Source organism: Lactuca serriola, chromosome 6 (genome assembly GCF_051521515.1).
Source record: "Lactuca serriola cultivar US96UC23 chromosome 6, Lser_US96UC23_V15, whole genome shotgun sequence".
Classification (NCBI taxonomy): domain Eukaryota; kingdom Viridiplantae; phylum Streptophyta; class Magnoliopsida; order Asterales; family Asteraceae; genus Lactuca; species Lactuca serriola.
Window position 1 is genome coordinate 29,729,974 of NC_136413.1, and position 20,449 is coordinate 29,750,422.

Sequence of the window (20,449 nt, forward strand, 5' to 3'; positions counted from 1 at the left end):
GAACTTTATGTGCTTGCATGCAAGGTTAGAGTCAAAACATGATTTTGGTCCTTTTAACAAATTTTAAGACCCACAAACACTTGCATGGTTGTGGCTTAACCACCAAGGTTCGATTTTTATGACTCTTAGTGCCTCTAAGAGCCCAAAAGGATAGCTATTATGGTCTGAAATCATTAAGATGCAAGAAGCCTCAACAATGGAGTCCAAAAGTAACTTTAAACACCCCCCATAAACATATCTAAGAATATAATGGCCGAGGTTGGAACTTGATACCTCAAATAAGTCAGAAATGGTGCTAATCTTCTGGATCTACAAGCTCATGGTGGATCCTTGCTCCTTCTTCAAGTTCCTTCCTCTTCCAAATCACCAAAACTACACCAAAAACTCTCAAATAGCTCCCAAATCACAAGAACACACAAAATTAGGCTAGGGTTTTCGTGGAGGCTGTATGAGGGTGAAGGGAGGTTGAACCACAGGGGTAATGTTCTTTATATAGGGAGTAAACCCTAAATTTTAGGGTTTAAAGAGTTGTGCGTAATCCTGGTACGACGGGCGTACGTGCTTGGCCTCCGTGCTTCTGTTCCACGAGTACGTTGGGTGTACACGGCAATGTACGCCCCGCGTACGCAGCTTCCTCAGTCCACTAGCTATGCCCAAAGATCAAACCCCAAACCAAACCACACCACACTTTAATTAGGATGAATAATAATAATACCTGGAAAATCCCAGATGCTACACTTTTGCATATGCTTTCATACCAGTTTGGTATCGACATGATCGACCTTATTCAAAACCATACTTCTCTTATGATGATATGAATTATTTATATTATGAGATGAAAATACAATAACAATTAATCAAGGGATAATTTATCAAACATTTAAAACTAAGCATTATAAATCTCATTAAAACCCAAATATATCTATAGTAAAAAAAAGTTATTTTCTAGATATTTAGAATATGTAGCTTCGTTAAAAACGTAATTTTATGTAAATTCATCTAATTAAAATTTACATTAATAAGAATGGGATATATTGTAATTTCCATATTCCTAAAAACATCCATGGTCAGGAATTGGGAACTAACAAAATGAAAGGAATCATATTCTTTCTAGAACAGTCCACATTCCCTTTAATCAGGTAAAACAAACATGTTTTTTTCATTCTAATGGAATCAACATCCATTCCTTCTACCATTCTCTCATACCAAACAATAACACTCTCTAAAGGAAAGATTTACTTATTTACCCATTAGCCATGACTATGTAAAATAAAGATTTTCACAAACCTATTTAGCATTGATAGAACATTTTTGAAATACCAATGTTTCGGATAGACTAGTAATTTCACTAAACCAAACAGGTTGTATTTTGGGGTGGTTTTGTAGTTGCAAATATGAAAAATGTGACTGATGATGTAATAAAGATAGTTAAGAGGATAAGAGCGACAACAAACAAAACTAATATACACAGAACTTATATTTTACGCAAAAAAAATTATTTTATGTTCTTTCTTTTAGCTTCTTCTTTCTTCCATGTTACATATTTGTTTTTGATCTCTTTAGCATTTTCTAATAATGCAATAGTGTGTTCTTTCATTTTCCTTTTTCGTATTTAAATTAGGGTATTGTTAAAGTGATTGCAATAGTTATTTGACAAACTTGGATTTCAGTTTTGACCATTCTGGCATTCATTCAAAAGCATGCAATAAGATTTAAGGTACTTGAAAGAAATGTCACAATAGTAAAGAAATACCATCACAACATTGTTCTTATGAATTTTGTATCAAAGTAGTGATGGGTTTGAGCCATAAGAACTTTCCTATGTACACATGCAAACCCTAATTGCTTGGATCTAGGTTTCTCTAATTGAACATGCATGTATCCAAGACTTTCATTCATAGATCTAGTGTAAACAAACAATTCATAGCATATGAATAACAGATCTGGAAGAATACCTTGAGTTGCTTGTTTGATACTTCTTCTTCTTAGAGCTTAGAGTCACAATTGTCACTCCTCTAATGGCTTACAAACATCAACTAGCAAGAAGATGATTTGAGAGAGAGAGAGAGGAGGAGGGTGAGAAATCGGCCCTAGGGTTCCTTTCCTTTCATGAGTGTCGATTTCCCTCGCCCTAGGGGTCTATTTATACTATGGGATACTAGGGTTTCACCTTTAACCCTAATTGAATAACTTAGGCCCTAAGCAATCCAAGATCCTCCTAGATATTAGGCTTGGACAATTTTAAGGTTCCCTAACCCTAAATTTTGTCCACCCCATTATCTATAAGGATACATAGCCCAAAACACAACTATCACACATTTGACAGTTTATGCCCCTTTATTCAATTAACCTCTTTAAGTCACCAAATTAATTCTTAATTAATATATGACTTATATTAATCAAATAATATTATTAATCCTTTAATATATTATTCTCATAATATATTAACAATAATATTTCTTCTCTCTTAACAAATCATCCTGTCAAGTTGCTATGGTGAAGGCAACCCAAAAGGACCATGCTCAACCGGGTCAAGTACTTACCAAAAATAGTTACAGCCTTAGACACTAATCCAACAGTCTCCCACTTGGATAAGTCTAGTAACTATATATACAAACCCAAACCGATTAGCAATCGTAGCTCTCAAAGACGCTGTCAACTCTGATCTTATCAATGTCCTATCCTTTAGATAAGGGATCGTACAGTCCTCTGTTTAGATATTATGCTGACAATTTTATGGAACTTATTGTCAAGCATTTAGTTTCTTGATCTCAGATTCATTTGAAATAGAACTTAATTGAACACATCAATTCAGTCCTGACCGGGCCCGGTAAATAAGTCAAATCAAATCAACGAGCGGCCGTGATATCGCTTTTACTCTCTTAGGATAAAAGTAACAGATAAACTTCGACTTATATGCATTCACTGTTTACTAATCAACTATACACAACAATGCGTTTTATGACATGAATTTATTGATGTGGTTTCGCATTACCAATGCACAACCAATTAATAAACAACAAACCATATATCTTGGTTTTAAGACCATATGATATTATCGTCTTGCGATCACTTGTGTCACATTCCATAAAGTGATTCCAGCAAGCGCGGGTTTATTCCAATGCTTAAAACTTGTTCATAAGCACTCATGAACGTTGTAGAAAACCTTTGCTATGTCTAATACTCTTTTAGACAATCTACACACCAATTCATGACAATCTTCATTCATACCTACTTCCAACATATGAACGATTGTGGACCATTCGAATAATTCGATTATTCTTAATAACTTAATTATTCAGGAAGTCAAAACATGCAAAGTGAAACAATAGTTAAACAATTAACATAAGACAATAACTTTACTTATAAATAATACTCTTTTATTTAATCATCAAATGTCAATTACATTTATCTATTACATGTTTCAAAACTATCTAATCTAAACTAGTATCGTCTTTCAGCCCAATGCTCCTAGCGTGCTGCAAATGCTTAACCCTGCTCAGTCCCTTCGTAAGCGGATCTGCTGGGTTATTCTCTGACGATACCCTCTTCACTACGAGGTGTCCTTGTACTCGATGTCTAATAAAGTGATATTTTCTGTCGATATCATGACCCCTCGGTTCCTTGGTCAAGGCAACCGCTCCTTCATTATCACAGAAAACTTCCATAGGATCTTTTATAGCAGACACAACTCCAAGGTCACCAATGAAGTTCTTCAACCACATCGCCTCCTTTGAAGCTTCGCTCGCTGAAATATATTCTGATTCACACGTCGAATCAGCTACGGTCTCTAGTTTGGAACTTTTCCAAGTCACTGCTCCTCCATTAAGGGTAAAGACCCAGCCCGACTGCGAACGGTAGTTGTCCCTGTCGGTCTGGAAGCTGGCGTCACTATACCCTCGCACCTTTAAGTCATCACTCCCTCCGAGGACTAGGAACCATGCTTTGGTCCTCCGAAGGTACTTAAGTATATTCATGACTGCAATCCAATGAGCTCTGCCAGGGTTCCCTTGATATCTACTGACCATGCTCAAAGCAAAGGCCACATCAAGGCGAGTACAAGTCATAGTGTACATGATTGAGCCAACTGCGGAAGCGTAGGGTACTCGGCTCATCTCAGCTATCTCAGCTTCCGTACTCGGACTTTGAGTCTTACTCAACTTGGCATTACTTTGTATCGGTAGTTCTCCCTTCTTCGATTTTTCCATACTAAAACGTTTTAGTACTTTATCTAGGTAAGTATTCTGACTAAGTCCTATTAGTCTCTTACTTCTTTCTCTCACTACCCCTGTTCCCAAAATATAGGAAGCCTCTCCAAGGTCCTGCATAACGAAGCACTTCCCGAGCCAGGATTTAACCTCCTGCAAGGTCGAGATGTCATTTCCTATGAGCAGTATGTCATCAACATACAAAACAAGGAAGCTAACTATACTCCCACTAGCCTTGACATATACACATGATTCATCTTCACTTCGTACAAATCCAAACTCTTTGACTTTCTCATCGAAGCAAAGATTCCATCTGTGAGACGCTTGCTTAAGTCCATAAATGGACTTCTCAAGCTTGCACACTCTATTGGGATGCTTCGGATCGACAAAACCATCTCGCTGAGCCATGTAAACATCCTCAGCCAACTTCCCATTCAGTAAAGCGGTCTTGACGTCCATCTACCATATCTCGTAATCATAAAATGCAGCAATGGATACCATCACCCTAATAGATTTTATCTTAGCGACTGGTGAGAAGGTCTCATCATAGTCAACTCCAGGAGTTTGAGTAAAGCCCTTCACCACTAGTCGTGCCTTATACGTGTGCACATTCCCATCCACGTAGGTCTTCTTCTTGAAGATCCATTTACACCCAACCGTCTTACGTCCGGGCACATTGTCAACCAAATTCCAAACTTGGTTGTCATACATGGACTGAATCTCGCTGTCCATTGCCTCTTTCCATTTAGCAGACTCCAGGCCTGCCATGGCTTCCTTATAGTTGTTAGGTTCATCTAGATTTACTAGTGTACTGTCACTAATATACGTGTCCCCTTCGGTAGTAATATGAAAGCCATATAATTAGGGTTGAACTCTAACTCTTTCGGAGCGTCTAAGAGGTAAGGACTCATCAATTGGTTCAACCGGAGTTTCCTCCTCGGGTTGAGCGCCAGCGATAGAGGTTCCTTCATCGCCCGACTCTTGAATCTCTTCAAGATCGATTTGCCTCCCACTGTCTCCTTGGCTTATGAGTTCTCGCTCTTGGAAAACCCCTTTCCTCGCAACGAAGACAACATTGTCACTCGGTCTATAGAAGAGATATCCAAAGGATTTCTGCGGGTAGCCGATGAAAATACATCGCTCACTACGCGGTTCGAGCTTGTCGTGAGTCTCTAGTCTTACGAAAACCTCACAACCCCAAACCTTGATATGTGCCAGCGAGGCAGCTTTCCCTGTCCACATCTCGTGAGGAGTTTTGGCAACCTTCTTTGTAGCGACTCGGTTAAGGATATGGGCGGCAGTCTCTAAGGCATACCCCCAGAATGAGATAGGTAGTGAAGCACAACTCATCATAGAACGAACCATGTCTAACAGGGTTCGATTATGCCTTTTTGCCACACCATTCAATTGCGGTGTCCTAGGTGGCGTCAATTGCGAAACTATTCCGCATTCCTTGAGATAGTCGTGGAATTCAAGACTTAGGTACTCTCCTCCTCGATCGGATCGAAGCATCTTGATTTTCCTGCCCAATTGATTCTCCACTTCATGTTTGAATTCTTTGAACTTTTCAAACGTTTCTGACTTGTGCTTGATTAAGTAGATATACCCATATCTACTATAATCATCGGTGAAAGTCACATAGAATCGGTTCCCATCCTTTGTCGTAGATCTAAAGGGCCCACACACATCGGTGTGTATGAGATCCAATAAACCCTCACCCCTATCACAAGTGCCAGTGAAGGGTGACTTGGTCATCTTTCCAAGTAAACAAGATTCGCACGCGTCATCTTCCCTAAGGTCGAATGACTCCAACACTCCATCCTTTTGGAGTTGGGCTATGTGCTTCTTGTTGACATGTCCAAGACGACAATGCCACAAGGATGCTCTATCCATACTATTGGGAGAATCCATACACATCACATCATTTCCTAGGTTATCTACAACCATAACAGTTTCATAAATTCCATTACAAGGCATTACTTCAAAATATAAAACACCATTTAGATGAGCATAAATCGAACCATTCTCATTATTAAACGAATATCTAAATCCTTGTTTAAACAAACCATGAAAAGAAATGATGTTTCTTGCCATATCTGGCGAGTAGCAACAATTATTTAAATCTAAATTCAATCCATTACTAAGCACTAAAGAATACACTCCAACAGGCGACGATCTTCTGTTCCCCATGATTAGATTTATTCTTCCAAGCTCCACATCCCTACTTTTTCCTAGTCCCTGCACTCAGAAAAAATGTGGTAACCACACCCTGTATCAAGAACCCAAGAAATAGCATGGGATGAATCATTAGATTTAATTGTGTATATACCTCCAAAAGATGGCTTGATCTTTCCATCCTTGATGGCTTGCAGATATTCCGGGCAGCTTCTCTTCTAATGCCCTATTTTGTGGCAATGATGGCACTCTACCTCTTTTGGGTTAGGGTTGGGCTTAGCAGGATCAACCTTGGTCCTACTAGAAGAGGAACCATCTTGGGACTTTCCCTTGTGGTGGTTCTTTGAAGAAGCCTTCCTTTTCTTTACCCCTTCCCAGCCCAATAGCCAAAACAGGAGCAGCAGACGGATTGGGAGACGGTGCAATAGACTTGTCCTTAAGGTTGCTCTCAGCAGTCCTTAGGAGCCCTTGGAGTTTGCTTAGGGTGACCTCTTCCTTGTTCATGTGGTAGCTCATCCTAAATTGCTTGTAGCATGAGGGAAAGGAGTGGAGAACAATGTCGATACCCAAATCTTCCCCAAAGTTGACATTCAACTTGCGAAGACGATCGACATACCTTTGCATCTTTTGCAAGTGCACGGTAAGAGATTCTCCACTTCCCATTTTAGCAGTGATCATATTCATAATCATCTCATAGTTGTAACGCCCGTGTTTCTAGGCTTGCCATTTTTAGCAATGTAATAGTCTAGGTTAACCTTTGTAACCCAATTTGAAATAATAAGAATGTATTATTTGTGAGTTATGTGAATTATGTGAATTATGTGTTTATTTTCTTAATTATTATAATTTAATGAATTAAGAATAAAATAAGCAACAAAATAAAGTGTGAGATATGCCCGATATTGATGCACGAAGTTGTAGTGGCCGAAACGAGGTTTCCGAATATATATAGAACGCCCAAATCTGACTTCATATGAGTAAGTTATGATTTTCTGAAGTTTCGACTTGGCAATATGCAGCTCGAATACTCGATTTGAGATCGAGCGGTTTTTAGCCGAAACAATCTAAACGAGAATTGAATATCTCGTTGTTAGTAGCGAAACGATGAAAAGTTAGGCGAGAACGGACGTCGGACGAAGAAGTTATGAATTTATAACGAAGTTTTCTTGTCCGGGCCTACTAAAAATAAATAATAAAAATAAAGTCAAAATTAGCCGACGGAGTCTAAACGAAGGTTGTAGAGTATGGTCTGACCTATGCGTGGATATAAAGAACGTCGAAAACAGAGTTCGTATGAAGAAGATATGAATTTTTGAAATTTATTAAATAATTAAAATATAAATTTAATTAATAAATCCGATATTATCCGAAGGGGAGTCACCGGACTTATCCGGGTTACGCCCATCGTAATGTTGTACGCCCAGCATACAGCGAAGCATGACGAAGCCTCGCACTCGAGTACTCCAATGATGCAGGCAGTGACGTTTTGGCATTACGCCCAGCGTACCGAAGCAGTACGCTCAGCGTAATGCGAGGGTTCAGCCCTATAAAAGGGGCGTATGAGGGCAGCTTCTTTCCTTTATAAAATTCTTCCTTTCTCTCTAAGATTTTGCCTCGATTTGCGTGCCATTTATACCCCGAAGATCCGGTATTATTCCCGAGCCCCGAAGCAAGTTCCGAAGCCCCGAGGATCTCGAGAAGTGAGATTTCCGAGCCGAAGCCCTACCCGCGAGGAGCTCGGTTTTTGTGAAGATCTTCCGGATCTACGGAGAAACACTACTTCTGCAAGTCGTAGTGCTGCCCGATCATCTCTTGATCAAGTGAGTGTATAGTCCCTTTCAATACGCGATATTATACAAGTAATCGTTGAATGTATTTAAGAATACAGGTTGTGTGAGGGTATTATTATTACCTTCTAACACATAGACTTATATGACTCTCCTTGAAATTTCTTGTTATGTGTTTACGTATTTCTTGCTATTTGGATGGAGTATTGAAAGTGCATGCTATACAGTTTTTGTTTTAAATATTATGTGTAAAACATGTATATTTTTATCTACTAATATGTTGGGTAGAACATGGGTACACAGTTGGTGTGCAATAAAATAAATTGATGAGAGGCCTCGTTGTTGGTGTTATTCTAGTCATTCAGCAGAGTATGGATGAAGACCACAGACTATTCTAGACAATCCTGTGGAACGCTAGCAGGCTCATAACCTGTAGGTGTTGTGAATGATGTGTTCACCGGTGTACTCTATCCCCCACATGGTTGCCTTAGGACACTTATTGTTGAGGAAGCCCCTCAGCAGTAATGTCCGTCCCGGTGAAAATCCTAAATTAAGTTCCTTATAATAGATGTTGTTTTAGGGACGTAAAGTGAGGATAACAGGAATGGGTAATCGGGTTATTGTTGATTGTTGAAATTAAATATAATTATTTATTGTGGGTTGAAAACCCTATATGCTCACCAGGCTCCCAAGCCTGACCCACTCAGTTTATTTGTATTACAGGAAGTGGCGCAAGGGCATAAGATGGATGAATCATCAAGTTGTTTTGTTTACAAGTCTGTATATGTATATATTTGTTGAATGACTTGTAATGTTATCGTTTATGCTTTATGATCTGTATCGGAACATTACATCCCGATTTTTTATTATGAAACAAAATCATATTTCTTTATGAAATGTTTTGATAAAAATCTATTTTATCATGTTTTGTTTTTTGGGAACAAATTCCGCATCTTTTTATAAAATCAAAAGGATTTACTCTGAAAATGTTTAAAAAGCATAAATGAAACCGGTCTTTTCTGGCCGAGATTTTGGGGATGTCACAATTGGTATCAGAGCATTAGTTTAAGCGAACTAGGAATTTGTAGGATTTCTAGACTTAAACTTAGAATGTTAAGTGAAGGTTGTTAGATGTGTGTATGTTATATTTCAGACACGAGCACTAGTTTATTTTAGGAAAGTTGCCTAAAATGTTTTTATGTGCTAAATGTTATATGTTGCCATATATGATATTATTTGTTCGGATCTATGGTCTGTTGCCGACCGGATCTGGAAACCTTATGTGTGTAGGATTCTAAGCGTATGGTTACGATATTAGAACTAACATGTAAATGTTTCAGAGTGATAAGGATGATTTGAATATCTATCGTGAATGAGGATCTAATTTCGCCTTATTCGGTGTATAGATCAAAAATGGTGAGAACAAGAAGTGGAGTTGGAAACGCGGATGAAAACAGGAATCAACCACCAGTGATTGAGAAAATACCTGTCGTAGCAGCAGCACCTGAGCCAATAACAATGATTGGTGTACAAATGATGATTCAAACTATGTTGGATCGTCAGATGGAAGAAACAAGACGTCTGCTTAGGTAGAATCGTGAAGAATCGTCAATTCAGGTGGAAGAGCCCGAGGAGAATGGAGGGCAGTCTGAAGGAGAAAACTTTAGTGGGATCATTGGTCAAGACGACCCACTAGTGGTTAGACGCAACAACCAGTATGGAGGAAATGATGGGCGTGGGTGCAAGTATAAGGATTTCATGGCATCCAAACCACCATGTCTATCCGGAAGCCCGACGCCGGTGCAAGTTATGGATTGGATCTCTGAAATGGACACTATGTTTGAAAGTTGCGAGTGTAGCAACAGGCAGAAGACCGCTCTTGCGATCCCTCTGCTAAAATCTGGCGTGTTGACTTGGTGGAAGCTGTTAGCTGACTATATGCCCAAGGGAGAAGCAAGCAAAATGTCTTGGGAAGACTATGTGGAACAACTAAAACTGCAATACTGCTCCGAGCAGGACCTTCTGGAAATCAATAATGAGTTTCAGAATTTGAAGAAGGGGAAATTGAGCGTTACTGAATACGCTGCAAGTTTCACAGAAAAGATGAAGTTTATCCCATATTTGGTACCAACAGAACTCTCTAAGGTCAACAAGTTTGCCCTCGGACTACCAGTGGACTATGGTCCAATGGTTAAGCAAGCAACCACATTGAAAGCTGCCATCTGGGCTGCTAGAAATGTTGAGACCCAGATCAGGGAGAAAGGTCTGGAAAGGTCAGAGGTGGGTGAAAAGAGGAAAATCGATGGATCTTCAGGGTCCAGCAAGAAAAGTAAATTCTCGCAATCTGGTTTGAGAGGAAGTGGAGGAAAGGTAGAGGCAAAATGGTGCGATAAGTGCAAGAAGAAGCATCATGGGAAGTGCGGCGGGGAAGCCACATGCTTCAAATGTGGAAAGCCAGGGCATTATGCCAACGACTGCACCCTCACCAAGAATGTTTGTTATGGTTATGGTGAGGAAGGGCACATCTCGAGAGATTGTCCAAAGAAGAAGGAGGCAGCAAAACCCAACATTCCGCCAAAGCCGAAGGCAAGAGCATTCTAGATGACACTGGAAGCTGCCAAAGATGAAGCTGATGTCGCTTCAGGTACCTTTCTCGTAAACAAATTGTCTGCCCAAATTTTATTTGATTCTGGAGCCAACTACTCCTTTATTTCGCATGAATTTGGTAGAAAACTAGCTTTGCCTGTCGATAGACTAGATAATGCTTTATTAGTCGAAGTTGCTAGTGGCAAGTTTGTACCTGTTGGCCATCGTATGAAAAACATCTTAATTGAATTGAATGGGAATAACTTCCACGAGGAATTATTGCCTATAGAACTTAATGGTTTCGACATCGTGTTGGGAATGGATTGGCTTAGCGCCAATGACGCCGAGATATTGTGCAGAAAGAAGATAGTCAAGGTAAACCCACCAGGGAAAGAGACATTTATGGTGTATGGGGACAAGCGCAGAGTAAGTTCTGGGATCATTTACCTAATGAAAGCCAGAAAGTGTTTGACCAAGGGGTATACATCATATTTAGCATTCGTGATCGATGCTAAGAAGGAAAAGAAGGTGATGCAGAATATTCTTGTCGTATGTGATTATCCGGAAGTATTTCCCGAAGATCTTCCTGGATTACCGCCTGATAGACAAGTAGAATTTCGTATCGACTTGTTACCAGGAACGATGCTTATAGCAAAAGCACCTTATCGATTAGCACCGACGGAGATGAAGGAGCTGATGATGCAACTTCATGAGTTATTGGACAAACGTTTCATTAGACCTAGTTCATCGCCTTGGGGAGCTCCGGTGTTATTCGTGAAGAAGAAAGATGGAAGTATGAGAATGTGCATCGATTATAGAGAGTTGAACAAGGAAACAATAAAAAAATAGATATTTGTTGTCGAGGATTGATGACATGTTCGATCAACTACAAGGTTCAAGTTATTTTTCAAAGATCGACCTGAGGTCAGGATATCATCAGCTAAAAGTAAGAGAGCAGGATATAGAGAAGACTGCATTCAGAACACGATATGGACACTAGGAGTTTTTGGTTATGTCGTTTGGACTAACCAATGCTCCATCAGCATTCATGGATTTAATGAACAGGGTTTGTAATCCGTTCCTTGATAAATCTGTGATAGTGTTCATAGATGACATTCTGATTTACTCGAAAAGCCAAGAGGAGCATGGCAGACACTTGCGAGAAGTGTTGGAAGTCTTGAAGAAGGAGAAGTTGTATGCTAAGTTCTCTAAATGTGATTTTTGGATTCGAGAAGTCCAATTCTTGGGTCACGTGGTCAACCAAGAAGGGGTAATGGTTGATCCAGCAAAGATTGAAGCTGTAATGAAGTGGGAACAACCAAAAAGTCCCACGGAGATCCGAAGCTTTTTAGGATTAGCCGGATATTACCGAAGGTTTATCCAAGGATTTTCTTCAATCGCTAGTCCATTGACAACTTTGACCCACAAAGGAGCTACTTATGCTTGGAGTGATAAGCATAAAGAAGCATTCGAGAAACTAAAGAAGAAGCTATGCGAGGCACCGATTCTTTCTCTACCCGATGGAGTTGAAGACTTCGCTGTTTATAGCGATGCGTCTGGTGTTGGATTGGGTTGCATTTTGACCTAAAGAGATAAGGTGATCGCGTATGCATCTCGACAGCTAAAAGAGCATGAAAAGAACTACCCGACTCATGATTTGGAGTTGGCAGCGGTAGTTTTCGCTCTAAAAATATGGAGGCATTACCTCTATGGCACGAAGTGCAAACTTTTCACTGATCATAAGAGTCTCCAATATCTCTTTAGTCAGAAGGAATTGAATATGAGACAACGACGCTGGCTAGAGTTAATTAAAGACTACGACTGTGAGATACTTTACCACCCCGGTAAAGCAAATGTTGTTGCTGATGCTCTCAGTCGGAAGGTCAATCTTGCAAGAACAAGGCCAAGAGCATTGAGAATTGAAGTTGTCTCGACCATTGTGGAAAGTATAAAGAAATCTCAAGAGGAAGCTTCTAAAGAGAATGACCGAAAGGAGGAATGTTTGGGCAAAACGTTGGTGTTCGGTATAAACAGTCATGGACTGAAGGTGTTCCAAGATCGGATTTGGATACCTAAGTCAGGAGGAATAAGAGATCTTCTGATGGAAGAAGCTCACAAAACCATGTACTCCGTTCATCCCAGTAGCACAAAAATGTATAGGGACCTGAAACCCTATTACCGGTGGCCGGCAATGAAGCTCGACATTGCGAAGTATGTGGCGGAGTGTGTGACTTGTGCGAGAGTCAAGACACAACATCAGAAACCATACGGGAGTTTAGAACCTTTACCTGTACCTATGGGTAAGTGGGAAGACATTGCTATGGATTTTGTCACTAAACTGCCCAGAACAAAAAGTGGTCACGACATTATTTGGGTGGTCGTTGGTCGATTCACTAAGAGTGCGCATTCCATAGCAGCCAATGAGAAATGGTCTATGGAAAAGTTTGCGAATTCTTACGTGAAGGAAATTGTGAGGCTTCACGGTGTTCCGTTAACGATTGTGTCAGATCCTGACAGTCGTTTCACCTCACGATTTTGGAAAAGTCTACAAGAGGAATTGGGTACCAAGTTGTGTTTCAGTACAGCTTACCATCCGCAGACTGATGGTCAGAGCGAACGAACGATACAAACACTTGAAGATATGCTAAGAGCATGTACCTTAGAATTCCAAGGTAACTGGGATGAACATTTACCATTGGTAGAATTTTCCTACAATAATAGCTTTCACTTGAGCATTAAGATGGCACATTATCAAGCTTTGTATGGGCAGAAGTGTCGTACGCCGTCTTATTGGCTTGAGGTTGGGGAAAAGCAGCTTATGGGACCAGAGATAGTCCATCAAACTGCTGAAAAGTTGAAATTAATTAGGAAGAGAATGTCAGCAGCTCAGGATCGTCAAAAGAGCTATGCTGACAAAAAGCGAAGACCGATGACTTTTGAAGTTGGAGATTCGGTTTTGCTTAAAGTCTCCCCATGGAAGGGACTTATAAGATTTGGTAAAAGGGGAAAATTAAGTCCAAGGTTTATTGGACCGTTTAAAGTTCTTCAGAGGATTGGGAACCAAGCTTACAAGCTCGAACTACCAGAAGAACTGAATGGAATTCATAACACTTTTCATGTGTGTTACTTGAGGAAGTTCACGGGAGAAGTTCCCGACATGATTCCACTTTCAGAGTTGAGAATCGATGAGAACAAAAGGTTAATTGAAGAACCAGAAGCAATTGTTATCCGAGAGACTAAAAAGTTGCAACAAAAGATGGTTGAGTTAGTGCTTGTCCGATGGAAACACACGAATGGGCCAAATCTCACCTGGGAGACGGAGAGTGACATGATGAGTCGCTATCCACATTTGTTTGCTGATGTGTGATTCCGGAGACGAAATCATCCTAAGGTGGGGAGAATTATAACGCTCGTGTTTCTGGGCTTTCCATTTTTAGCAATGTAATAGTCTAGGTTAACCTTTGTAACCCAATTTGAAATAATAAGAACGTATTATTTGTGAATTATGTGAATTATGTGTTTATTTTCTTAATTATTATAATTTAATGAATTAAGAATAAAATAAGCGTCAAAATTAAAGTGTGAGATATGCCCGATATTGATGCACGAAGTTGTAGTGGCCAAAACGAGGTTTCCGAATATATATAGAACGCCCAAATCTGACTTCGTTTGAGGAAGTTATGATTTTCTGAAGTTTCGACTTGGCAGTATGCAGCCCGAATACTCGATTTGAGATCGAACGGTTTTTAGCTGAAACAATCTAAACGAGAATCAAAGATCTCGTTGTTAGTAGCGAAACGATGAAAAGTTAGGCGAGAACGGATGTCGGACAAAGAAGTTATGAATTTATAACGAAGTTTTCCTATCCGGGCCTACTAAAAATAAATAATAAAAATAAAGTCAAAATTAGCCGAGGGAGTCTAAATGAAAGTTGTAGAGTATGGTCTGACCTACGCGTGGATATAAAGAATGTTGAAAACGGAGTTCGTATGAAGAATATATGAATTTTTGAAGTTTATTAAATAATTAAAATATAAATTTAATTAATAAATCCGATATTATCCGAAGGGGAGTCGTCGGACTTATCCGGGTTACGCCCAGCGTACAGCGAAGCATGACGAAGCCTCGCACTCGAGTACTCCGATGACGCAGGCAGTGACGTTTTGGCATTACGCCCAGCATACCAAAGCAATACGTCCAGCGTAATGCGAGGGTTCAGCCCTATAAAAGGGGCGTACGTGGGCAGCTTCTTTCCTTTACAAACTTCTTCCTTTCTCTCTAAGCTTTTGCCTCGATTTGCGTGCCATTTATACCCTAAAGCCCCGGTATTATTCCCGAGCCCCGAAGCAAGTTCCGAAGCCCCGAGGATCCCGAGAAGTGAGATTTCCGAGCCGAAGCCCTGCCCGCGAGGAGCACGGTTTTTGTGAAGATCTTCCGAATCTACGGAGAAACACTACTTCTGCAAGTCGTAGTGCTGCCCGATCATCTCTTGATCAAGTGAGTGTATAGTCCCTTTCAATACGCGATATTATACAAGTAATCGTTGAATGTATTTAAGAATACAGGTTGTGTGAGGGTATTATTATTACCTTCTAACACATAGACTTATATGACTCTCCTTGAAATTTCTTGTTATGTGTTTACGTATTTCTTGCTATTTGGATGGAGTATTGAAAGTGCATGCTATACGGTTTTTGTTTTAAATATTATGTGTAAAACATGTATATTTTTATCTACTAATATGTTGGGTAGAACATGGGTACACAGTTGGTGTGCAATAAAATAAATTGATGAGAGGCCTCGTTGTTGGTGTTATTCTAGTCATTCAGCAGAGTATGGATGAAGACCACAGACTATTCTAGACAATCCTGTGGAACGCTAGCAGGCTCATAACCTGTAGGTGTTGTGAATGATGTGTTCAACGGTGTACTCTATCCCCCACATGGTTGCCTTAGGACACTTATTGTTGAGGAAGCCCCTCAGCAGTAATGTCCGTCCCGGTGAAAATCCTAAATTAAGTTCCTTATAATAGATGTTGTTTTAGGGACGTAAAGTGAGGATAACAGGAATGGGTAATCGGGTTATTGTTGATTGTTGAAATTAAATATAATTATTTATTGTGGGTTGAAAACCCTATATGCTCACCAGGCTCCCAAGCCTGACCCACTCAGTTTATTTGTATTACAGGAAGTGGCGCAAGGGCATAAGATGGATGAATCATCAAGTTGTTTTGTTTACAAGTCTGTATATGTATATATTTGTTGAATGACTTGTAATGTTATCGTTTATGCTTTATGATCTGTATCGGAACATTACATCCCGATTTTTTATTATGAAACAAAATCATATTTCTTTATGAAATGTTTTGATAAAAATCTATTTTATCATGTTTTGTTTTTGGGAACAAATTCCGCATCTTTTTATAAAATCAAAAGGATTTACTCTGAAAATGTTTAAAAAGCATAAATGAAACCGGTCTTTTCTGGCCGAGATTTTGGGGATGTCACAATTGGTATCAGAGCATTAGTTTAAGCGAACTAGGAATTTGTAGGATTTCTAGACTTAAACTTAGAATGTTAAGTGAAGGTTGTTAGATGTGTGTATGTTATATTTCAGACACGAGCACTAGTTTATTTTAGGAAAGTTGCCTAAAATGTTTTTATGTGCTAAATGTTATATGTTGCCATATATGATATTATTTGTTCGGATCTATGGTCTGTTGCCGACCGGATCTGGAAACCTTATGTGTGTAGGATTCTAAGCGTATGGTTACGATATTAGAACTAACATGTAAATGTTTCAGAGTGATAAGGATGATTTGAATATCTATCGTGAATGAGGATCTAATTTCGCCTTATTCGGTGTATAGATCAAAAATGGTGAGAACAAGAAGTGGAGTTGGAAACGCGGATGAAAACAGGAATCAACCACCAGTGATTGAGAAAATACCTGTCGTAGCAGCAGCACCTGAGCCAATAACAATGACTGGTGTACAAATGATGATTCAAACTATGTTGGATCGTCAGATGGAAGAAACAAGACGTCTGCTTAGGTAGAATCGTGAAGAATCGTCAATTCAGGTGGAAGAGCCCGAGGAGAATGGAGGGCAGTCTGAAGGAGAAAACTTTAGTGGGATCATTGGTCAAGACGACCCACTAGTGGTTAGACGCAACAACCAGTATGGAGGAAATGATGGGCGTGGGTGCAAGTATAAGGATTTCATGGCATCCAAACCACCATGTCTATCCGGAAGCCCGACGCCGGTGCAAGTTATGGATTGGATCTCTGAAATGGACACTATGTTTGAAAGTTGCGAGTGTAGCAACAGGCAGAAGACCGCTCTTGCGATCCCTCTGCTAAAATCTGGCGTGTTGACTTGGTGGAAGCTGTTAGCTGACTATATGCCCAAGGGAGAAGCAAGCAAAATGTCTTGGGAAGACTATGTGGAACAACTAAAACTGCAATACTGCTCCGAGCAGGACCTTCTGGAAATCAATAATGAGTTTCAGAATTTGAAGAAGGGGAAATTGAGCGTTACTGAATACGCTGCAAGTTTCACAGAAAAGATGAAGTTTATCCCATATTTGGTACCAACAGAACTCTCTAAGGTCAACAAGTTTGCCCTCGGACTACCAGTGGACTATGGTCCAATGGTTAAGCAAGCAACCACATTGAAAGCTGCCATCTGGGCTGCTAGAAATGTTGAGACCCAGATCAGGGAGAAAGGTCTGGAAAGGTCAGAGGTGGGTGAAAAGAGGAAAATCGATGGATCTTCAGGGTCCAGCAAGAAAAGTAAATTCTCGCAATCTGGTTTGAGAGGAAGTGGAGGAAAGGTAGAGGCAAAATGGTGCGATAAGTGCAAGAAGAAGCATCATGGGAAGTGCGGCGGGGAAGCCACATGCTTCAAATGTGGAAAGCCAGGGCATTATGCCAACGACTGCACCCTCACCAAGAATGTTTGTTATGGTTATGGTGAGGAAGGGCACATCTCGAGAGATTGTCCAAAGAAGAAGGAGGCAGCAAAACCCAACATTCCGCCAAAGCCGAAGGCGAGAGCATTCTAGATGACACTGGAAGCTGCCAAAGATGAAGCTGATGTCGCTTCAGGTACCTTTCTCGTAAACAAATTGTCTGCCCAAATTTTATTTGATTCTGGAGCCAACTACTCCTTTATTTCGCATGAATTTGGTAGAAAACTAGCTTTGCCTGTCGATAGACTAGATAATGCTTTATTAGTCGAAGTTGCTAGTGGCAAGTTTGTACCTGTTGGCCATCGTATGAAAAACATCTTAATTGAATTGAATGGGAATAACTTCCACGAGGAATTATTGCCTATAGAACTTAATGGTTTCGACATCGTGTTGGGAATGGATTGGCTTAGCGCCAATGACGCCGAGATATTGTGCAGAAAGAAGATAGTCAAGGTAAACCCACCAGGGAAAGAGACATTTATGGTGTATGGGGACAAGCGCAGAGTAAGTTCTGGGATCATTTACCTAATGAAAGCCAGAAAGTGTTTGACCAAGGGGTATACATCATATTTAGCATTCGTGATCGATGCTAAGAAGGAAAAGAAGGTGATGCAGAATATTCTTGTCGTATGTGATTATCCGGAAGTATTTCCCGAAGATCTTCCTGGATTACCGCCTGATAGACAAGTAGAATTTCGTATCGACTTGTTACCAGGAACGATGCTTATAGCAAAAGCACCTTATCGATTAGCACCGACGGAGATGAAGGAGCTGATGATGCAACTTCATGAGTTATTGGACAAACGTTTCATTAGACCTAGTTCATCGCCTTGGGGAGCTCCGGTGTTATTCGTGAAGAAGAAAGATGGAAGTATGAGAATGTGCATCGATTATAGAGAGTTGAACAAGGAAACAATAAAAAAATAGATATTTGTTGTCGAGGATTGATGACATGTTCGATCAACTACAAGGTTCAAGTTATTTTTCAAAGATCGACCTGAGGTCAGGATATCATCAGCTAAAAGTAAGAGAGCAGGATATAGAGAAGACTGCATTCAGAACACGATATGGACACTAGGAGTTTTTGGTTATGTCGTTTGGACTAACCAATGCTCCATCAGCATTCATGGATTTAATGAACAGGGTTTGTAATCCGTTCCTTGATAAATCTGTGATAGTGTTCATAGATGACATTCTGATTTACTCGAAAAGCCAAGAGGAGCATGGCAGACACTTGCGAGAAGTGTTGGAAGTCTTGAAGAAGGAGAAGTTGTATGCTAAGTTCTCTAAATGTGATTTTTGGATTCGAGAAGTCCAATTCTTGGGTCACGTGGTCAACCAAGAAGGGGTAATGGTTGATCCAGCAAAGATTGAAGCTGTAATGAAGTGGGAACAACCAAAAAGTCCCACGGAGATCCGAAGCTTTTTAGGATTAGCCGGATATTACCGAAGGTTTATCCAAGGATTTTCTTCAATCGCTAGTCCATTGACAACTTTGACCCACAAAGGAGCTACTTATGCTTGGAGTGATAAGCATAAAGAAGCATTCGAGAAACTAAAGAAGAAGCTATGCGAGGCACCGATTCTTTCTCTACCCGATGGAGTTGAAGACTTCGCTGTTTATAGCGATGCGTCTGGTGTTGGATTGGGTTGCATTTTGACCTAAAGAGATAAGGTGATCGCGTATGCATCTCGACAGCTAAAAGAGCATGAAAAGAACTACCCGACTCATGATTTGGAGTTGGCAGCGGTAGTTTTCGCTCTAAAAATATGGAGGCATTACCTCTATGGCACGAAGTGCAAACTTTTCACTGATCATAAGAGTCTCCAATATCTCTTTAGTCAGAAGGAATTGAATATGAGACAACGACGCTGGCTAGAGTTAATTAAAGACTACGACTGTGAGATACTTTACCACCCCGGTAAAGCAAATGTTGTTGCTGATGCTCTCAGTCGGAAGGTCAATCTTGCAAGAACAAGGCCAAGAGCATTGAGAATTGAAGTTGTCTCGACCATTGTGGAAAGTATAAAGAAATCTCAAGAGGAAGCTTCTAAAGAGAATGACCGAAAGGAGGAATGTTTGGGCAAAACGTTGGTGTTCGGTATAAACAGTCATGGACTGAAGGTGTTCCAAGATCGGATTTGGATACCTAAGTCAGGAGGAATAAGAGATCTTCTGATGGAAGAAGCTCACAAAACCATGTACTCCGTTCATCCCAGTAGCACAAAAATGTATAGGGACCTGAAACCCTATTACCGGTGGCCGGCAATGAAGCTCGACATTGCGAAGTATGTGGCGGAGTGTGTGACTTGTGCGAGAGTCAAGACACAACATCAGAAACCATACGGGAGTTTAGAACCTTTACCTGTACCTATGGGTAAGTGGGAAGACATTGCTATGGATTTTGTCACTAAACTGCCCAGAACAAAAAGTGGTCACGACATTATTTGGGTGGTCGTTGGTCGATTCACTAAGAGTGCGCATTCCATAGCAGCCAATGAGAAATGGTCTATGGAAAAGTTTGCGAATTCTTACGTGAAGGAAATTGTGAGGCTTCACGGTGTTCCGTTAACGATTGTGTCAGATCCTGACAGTCGTTTCACCTCACGATTTTGGAAAAGTCTACAAGAGGAATTGGGTACCAAGTTGTGTTTCAGTACAGCTTACCATCCGCAGACTGATGGTCAGAGCGAACGAACGATACAAACACTTGAAGATATG